Genomic DNA, 7,356 nt, shown 5'->3' with positions numbered 1-7,356 from the left:
CTCGCATCAATTATATCGTCAGTTATATCGTTATGGCAAATTTTCAAATATATATCGTGATAAATATTTTTGGCCATATCGCCCTGCTCTATTAGCAACAGGACATGTAGGGCAGCTGTCACCTCACAGCAAGAAGGTTACTGGTCTGAGCCTTGGCTGAATAATAGAATAGAACAGAACAGAGTAGAGTAGAATAGAATAGAATAGCTGGTGACTGTTAACTATCCTCATCCTCACCATCTTGTTTGTCTCTGTGTACCCCGTGGTGATCTGCCTTCTTATCTAGGGTGTACCATGAGTATCACCCAAAGACAGCTAGGATAGGCTACCTGATAAGGACACCTGGTTACAGATAATGGACAAAGCATATCTTACTTCTCAGAAGGTGTTCATAAAGCTTCCTCATCTTCATGAGGATGTCACGTGCAGCACCTTCTGCTGGTTAGATCTGAGTGATCACGTCCCCTACTATACGGCACTTACGGTCAAACTGTCCAAGAAACAGAATTGGCTGGTAGCCCAGGGCATGTAGTTTTGAAACCTGCAAGAACAACAAAGAAAAACATGCAGCCAGTCTTTCATGTAAGCAAATTGATGTATAACAAACCTTTAAGTTTCACATCTTTGTTGTTTTATTGTTGTAGATAGTTAAAAAGTATTTATGGTGACCAAACCTGTAAATGTATGATAAAATCCATCTTGAAATGTTTTGTCTCTAAGTTAATAGCCGATTAAATTAAAAATCAGAAGTAGCTTAAATAAAAATTGTTTTTAACAAGTTTTTTCTAGTTTGATGTCTTTAGTGCGATTGTGTTATTCTGATGTGAATAACTTTTTTATTTATGCTCTTTTATAAATTAATATTTTATGTGTATATACATGTCTTGTTAGTTTCTTACTTCATGATATACAAGAAAACATTGACAACTGTGATTAATAAAGAATTGTCTAGCAGACCAACCACTTATTAGATCAGAACTTTTAAACTTACTGACAACTGGGCTGAATTAACCATCCTGCTCGCATTTCTGTTGTTTTTAACAGAGGCAGCCCAGTTACTGTTTTTAAACTGTTCTTGTTTTTTTTCAATCACTCCTTTACGTTCAGGCTGCCCAGGCATCCACTGCATGTCTTCCTGTTGCAGGTGTTTGGAGCCTGACAGGAAGGGCATGGTTTGGTTTTTGGCTTTGTCATTTCTGCAAATGAAAATGGAACATGTAGGGATCATTTCAGGTCTGTTTTGGTTAAATGACTACAAAAATAATTCATGACCAAAGAAATAACTTATATTACGAGGCAGTATTACACCATATTTAGAAAAAAAATCAATTACGAGATTAAAGTCATTAATATTGAGTTAATTACGTCAATAGGGTTAAAAAAAACTGAATTGATTACAGAAAAGATACATTGCTAAAATAGAGCAGTACTAACATTAGCTGGGTGGCCAAGCAAGTGTCTTACACATGAGAATACATCACCAAAAATAAAATTAAATAAACTTTTGCAGAAGTAGTTCTCTTGGTACACAGACTGCTCTGTGAAAACATTTCAAGTTTAATATCAGTTTAACATGCAAATTACCCACAGTTTATCACAACTTACTTAGCTAGGATCTGCCTCGTGTCGAGTTGAAAAATTCGCTGCAGGACCGTGAGTTGAAAGATACATTTACTATGACTCCCAAGATGCATTGCAGTAAAAAACCATCCAATCGCCTTGCTTAAGATCTGTTGACATGTCGCTAAAGGCGCGCTGTAGATAAATATTGCAATTTGTAATTACATAATTAAACACTGGGCCAGTTTATTTTCGTATTATCGCTGGTTATTATTTTAGAGTAAATAAAGGAATAACGGGTAGCACCAAGCTGTTGTTATCTTCATTTCCATAGCAACGGCGGTTGAGGATTATGGGTAGTGTGCAGTTACGGGATTAGTGCGCCGTCTGCATAAATTGGTCTGATTGGTTGGAGCCGAGCGCATCCAAAACTAACAGGAGTGGTGGATGAATCTATAAATGTGTTTTACGTGTGAAATGAAAGTAATAAACCTAACAAAGGATTATGTACGTTAAATCTGCGCACTTTCAGCTCGTGAATCACTGGAAAACACTGTGTGATGGCCACAACATGAAGCGATTTTATTGTTGAATTATCAGTGATACTTTCATGTGTTTTTGTTGAGAAATGTTGATGTCATTAAAAGAAAGCATTAAATTAGGGGGGGGGGAACCCGTTCGCGGAGAGGGTCCCCGGTTCTCCAGTTAGATTGTGCTTCACAGCCTCATGTTTCGCTGTGACGGGGTTATTATTGGAGTAAATGGATGGCTGGAGCCTCTGCTCGAAGCGTCTCTGATCGCCGCGAGCGGGTTCATATTGGAATGAATTGACAACCCACAGCGTCGCATAAAAACGTGGAAGGGTACCTTTAGCGTCAGCATGAGAAGTTAAGGGACGTGACAAATCGTCAGTATTTTACGCGTCGGGAATGAGAACGGGTTTGGCTAAGATGAATGTGTCAGGGTCCTGGGTCTCCTGACCCAGCGTTTTAGTTCTTTGTGATTTTTGTATTATTGTACTTGGTGTGAGTTATTCGATGGTTTCTAGTTTCGATCCCTTGCCCTTCTCGTTTCTCTGTGTCCCCTCTGTTCTGTAAGTCTGTGTCTGCATGTTTGAGTTCCCCTCCGTGTCTATCGGTTCTTAGAGTCCTCTGCCTTATGGTTTATGTCTCTGTGTTTCTTAGTTGCTGTCTCCACGGTGTCAAGTTCGCGTCTCTGTGTGATCCTTCCTGTTTTACTTTGAAGGTCCGTGACTTATGTGAATGTGTCCTGCTTTGCTTGTCTCGTCAGTTCTAATTTCCCCCAGCTGTGCTCTCCTTCTGTGTCTCATTCTTCTCGTTACTTCCCAGTGTATTTAGACCCTGTGTTTCTCTGAGTCAGTGTTGCGTCGTACCCTCAACAAGCTGTGTGTGTTTTGCCTCCGTGTTGCCAGTGTTTTGTTTCCAGTTCCAGTTCAGTGTTTTGTTTCCAGTTCAGTGTTTTCTGCTTCAGTGTTTTAGTCCACCAGCATTTTTGTTTGTCTTTGATGCCTTTAGTTAGTAAGAGGGTTTCCAGCAATAAAGCTGCGCTTTAAGTTGAACTTCTGTGTCTCTGAAACGCCTGTGGAGACGGCTTATGGTTGAGAAATGAACATTCAATGCACGGGCGACAGATCTGGTTGACATTCCTGCTGTCAGCATACCAATTGCACGCTCCCTCATTGCTTGTGGCATCTGTGGCATTTTGCTGTGAGACAAAACTGCACATTCCAGGGTGGCCTTTTGTTGTGGGCAGTCTGAGGTACACCTGTGCACTACTCATGATGTCAGATCAGCATCCTGATGTGGCACACCTGTGAGGTGGGATGGATTATCTCAATATTGCAGATGTGCCCACTACCACACATTTGGACTGATTTGTGACCACTGTTTGGGAGGGATGGTTATATTGTGTATCTGGAATGAATTTTAGGTCTCTACGTCCATCCCATGGGGAATGGGAGCAGTAACAAAGGTGTTGCGTTTATATTTTTGTTGAGTGTATATTTTCTCATCTAAATGTCCACTGAGCTGTGAGCCAGCTGTGATCACAATTCATCATCATCATATATGGAAAAAATGAAGTTCCTGAAGTCTCTAAACAAGAAAAGAAAGACACAGATTCTGAGTTTGTCTCATTCAGAGAAGGCCTTCCTTTCTATGATGAACCATCACTTTAGTGTGATCTTTATTAGTTTCAGACCAAAATACATTTCAAAAGGTCTGTGTGTGTGTGTTTTAGTTTTTAACAATATATAGTATTTAAAGGAACACACTCCACTTTTTTTTGGAAATAGGCTCATTCTCCATCTCCCTCTGACTTAACAATGCAGCGTCTTCTTTCTAAATTAATAGGACTTTGGAGCGGGATCTTAAGGGATGGGGCGTGGCCAGGATTTTTGCTCGAGGCGCCATATCAGCTGGCCAAACAAATGCTTGCTGTGTGTGGACACACAGACACGCATACACGTTTACACACACAAACCATCATATAGAAGAGAGATTTCTGAATAGGGATTTTGTTTCTGTTTTTTGTTAAAGAGACATGAAAGACCTCAACTTAAGGTTAAGTGTATAAACTTGAAACATCTTTATGATGCAACCGAAAGAATCATGAATCTGAAAAGCTACATGATTTTTCTGGATTTTATTTTTGTCGACTTATGAAGTTATATATATTGTTTTGTATATTTTTGAAATTTCTTAAGGAGAAGATTGCTGATTGGTCCTAACCAATTACTGTATAAAAGATGAACGACACGACAGCACTTCCTCCCATTGTGCAAAAATGAAGCCAAAATATCCCGCTTGTGGGAGCTGCCATGTTCCACTTTTGGAGCCAGAGTCTGCTCAGTAGTAACTCGTGGTGGAGCGTCTCTGCCCACACACCCGCTGGACGTGACCGTGAACACGCCCCCTTACACTTTTTACATAGCCCAGCTGCTCTGTCTCTCATTCTGCAGGGTATGGGTAAAATTTATCATACAAAACATGCACTCTGTGCAATATAGATTAACGTTACTGCTGAAGATGTGAGGACATCTGATCTCTGAAAAAACAACTGTTAATGAAGCTGGAAAAACACACCCACGTCTTGATCCTTAAAAAAGCATATTAATATATAGTAAAAGCCAATCAGAAGTAAGTAGAAGTAAAAGGCTTTTTTGGACAGGAGAAGTTGGACTTCGGGCGTGTAACTTTAACTTAAAACTTCAGGGTAAGCCTTGGCTGGGAAACGCCAAAAAATAGAGCTTCAGGCAAAGTTTGGGTTGGTTGACGCTTTTAAATTGAGTTAGGGATTTTAGAGATGAGGCCAGAAACAGTTAAAGTCTTGATACTGGTTAATTGGTCGCAAAAAACTCAGGGAGTTTATCCGCTGGGCGGTTATTTTAAATTTGTCGAAATTGTGTAGGCGCTAAAGCTGACAGATCTGACAGTGGTTGTAAATATAAGACGTCGTTGTAATATAGAATAAGAAAATTTGGTGTGAGAGATCTCTGTGTGTCGAGTCAGCAATGCACTGACTGCTTGCTGCTATTTTAGACGGTGTGTGTGTGAGTGTGAAAATGCAGAGTGTGTGCGTGAAATAAGGGTGTATTGTTTTTACGTCAAGATTTAGTAGAACTAAAGTAGAACGTTACAAACAAACAGATAAAAAGTAAAATGAAGAGAGAAAATAACTGACAATTACATTAATGAATAGAAAACACACATACACAAAGTGCCAAATTATTCTAGGAAGGAGTCAGAAGTGAGATAGTTTAATATAAGATGCAATGAAGGAAGCAGCTTACACTCCTTTAATTTCCAGAGCCAGTGTGTTCCCTCCCCTGCCCACTTGGGCCCCGTATCAGGCGAGTATGGAAGGCTGGATAGCCCATGACGGGTAAGATCCCACCTCGAAACCCTGGGACAACCTAAGGCAGGCACAGCCACGATTACTCGGCCTCACTCAGTCCCGGTGAGCTCAGACTCACGGGTGAGATGAAGTGAAGAAGACGGGACCTCAAGGGTAAAGCCGCTGGGCTGAGGCAGAGGGGGTAAGTGGCAAGTGGAGCCCTACCTTCTGGCTGAGGACAAGGAATGCTGCTATTTAAGGTAGGAAATCAGAATTTGGGTTAGTAAATTTGGGAAAGAAACTGACGGCTTAAGTGGAGAATTGTGCAGGAGTCTGACACACTGCAAAAGCAACATATGCAAATTCACATACACAAACAGAAAATGCATTAACCTTATAAAGACAAGACAAGCTCATGGAGTTTAATGCATAGACACTGATTAAACCTGGCTAAGAACACAAACATATGCAATGAAGAACAGCTTGCTATTTTGTATGAATGATACAATGGTGTGAATGTTTAATAAAATACATTTGAGTTTGAAGCTGAGGAATAACTCAAAAGAAGCCATATGACAAAGGGAGTTATGAAAATAAAAGTGATTAAAGTAGTTTTAAAAAAGAGTGACTTAGGAGTGCTCTCTCGTACTAAGTGATCAAAACCAGTGATCACTGTAGAAAGAAATAAAATAATTTAATGAGTTGGTAATGTTTAAACATATGTTTCTGTTGTTACAGCTTTTTGAGAGATGACTCAGTATGCACATTAGCTGGAGTGAGTGGTGACGTAGGAGCTTCCTGTATGTGTGTGACTGAGGAAGTGACTTTCAGAAGAGGAAGCATGGCAGACGAGAAGTGCAGATTGGGGTAGGGAATTTATAGTTTAGTGATTATATGATGTCGTAAGGGGTCTTATGCTGAATTTAAGAGCATAAGGGGGTGATTTTTGTGTGCAAATTGTGTGGTTTTAATGAGACTTTCGGTGTATTGAGGAGGCGAAATTATGTGGTGGCAAAACTTTTGTGCGTTTAAGGTTGTTGAGGTTGTTGTGGTGATGGGTTGATTTTGTCAGTTAGGTTTGGGTTGTTGTTTTTGTTTTTAATAGAGGGAGTTTTAGGAAACATGGACATGTCTAAAAATTGGGCCCATTATTTTGTAACAGTGCACTTAAAGAAAACCTGTCGGGTGATTTTGTTTTGTTTTTATGAGCTAACAATCAGCTCTATTTTTTCCATTTCTGTTTTAAGCAGGCCTGCAACAGCGCTGAAAATTCTCGGGGAGAGCAAATACAAGGGGGGGCTTTCCAGATTACAATTGGCTGAGGAGAGCTACCTGTGGGGACTGATCAAGGTCGTAAGTCCCTGTAAAAAGGATTTCATGCGAGTCAATCCAGTCCAAAAGCATAAAGAAATATTTTCCTATGGAAAATAAAAAATGACTGAGCTCATTTTGCTGAGGGTGGAGTATCTGATCGTGCGGGAAGCTCCACTATTAGCAAAAATATGGAGTGAATGTGTGAATGAATGTGAGGATGAATAAATGTGGACAAATAATTTGTTTTTACCAGAGAAAATTTCTGTTTTGTTTTATTAAGTGGGGTTAGATTATGGGATTATAGTATATTGTTGGGAGAATGCCAAGTGCTAAAGGGGAAATATTTTTTTGATGTAACTCAGTTACCATTAATTGAAGAAACACATGACTGATAACTGTTCTGTTTTAAGTTTATTTTTATGACATAGATTGGATCATGAGTGGGGAAAACTGAGCATTTTTAAGTTTTGTATAGTATCTTGACACATGAAATGTATCAAGATAAAGGGGGGTTTAGGGTTTAATAATTTAATTGTTTAATAATTTAGGATCATTTCAGGACCTTTTGGGTTTTTGATCATTTGGATATGGTAAAACTGAAACTGTTATTTTTAAGTTAAGGTTAAA

At 39.5% G+C, this 7,356-nt stretch overlaps 1 long non-coding RNA gene across 1 annotated transcript; it reads right to left on the bottom strand.

Moving 5' to 3' along the window:
• Positions 1–236: 236 nt before the first annotated feature.
• LOC308404494 lies at positions 237–1,631 on the bottom strand. Its single transcript, XR_013973136.1, has 3 exons — positions 1,606–1,631; positions 992–1,196; positions 237–342 (listed from the first exon to the last, which is right to left on the bottom strand). It is a non-coding gene; the product is annotated as an uncharacterized lncRNA (long non-coding RNA).
• Between the last annotated feature and the right edge of the window lie 5,725 nt (positions 1,632–7,356).

This window comes from Rhamphochromis sp. 'chilingali' (assembly GCF_963969265.1).
Source record: "Rhamphochromis sp. 'chilingali' genome assembly, chromosome: 10".
NCBI lineage: Eukaryota > Metazoa > Chordata > Actinopteri > Cichliformes > Cichlidae > Rhamphochromis > Rhamphochromis sp. 'chilingali'.
The sequence above is the reverse complement of the archived record's forward strand: the minus strand, read 5'-3'. Positions and strand labels throughout refer to the sequence as shown.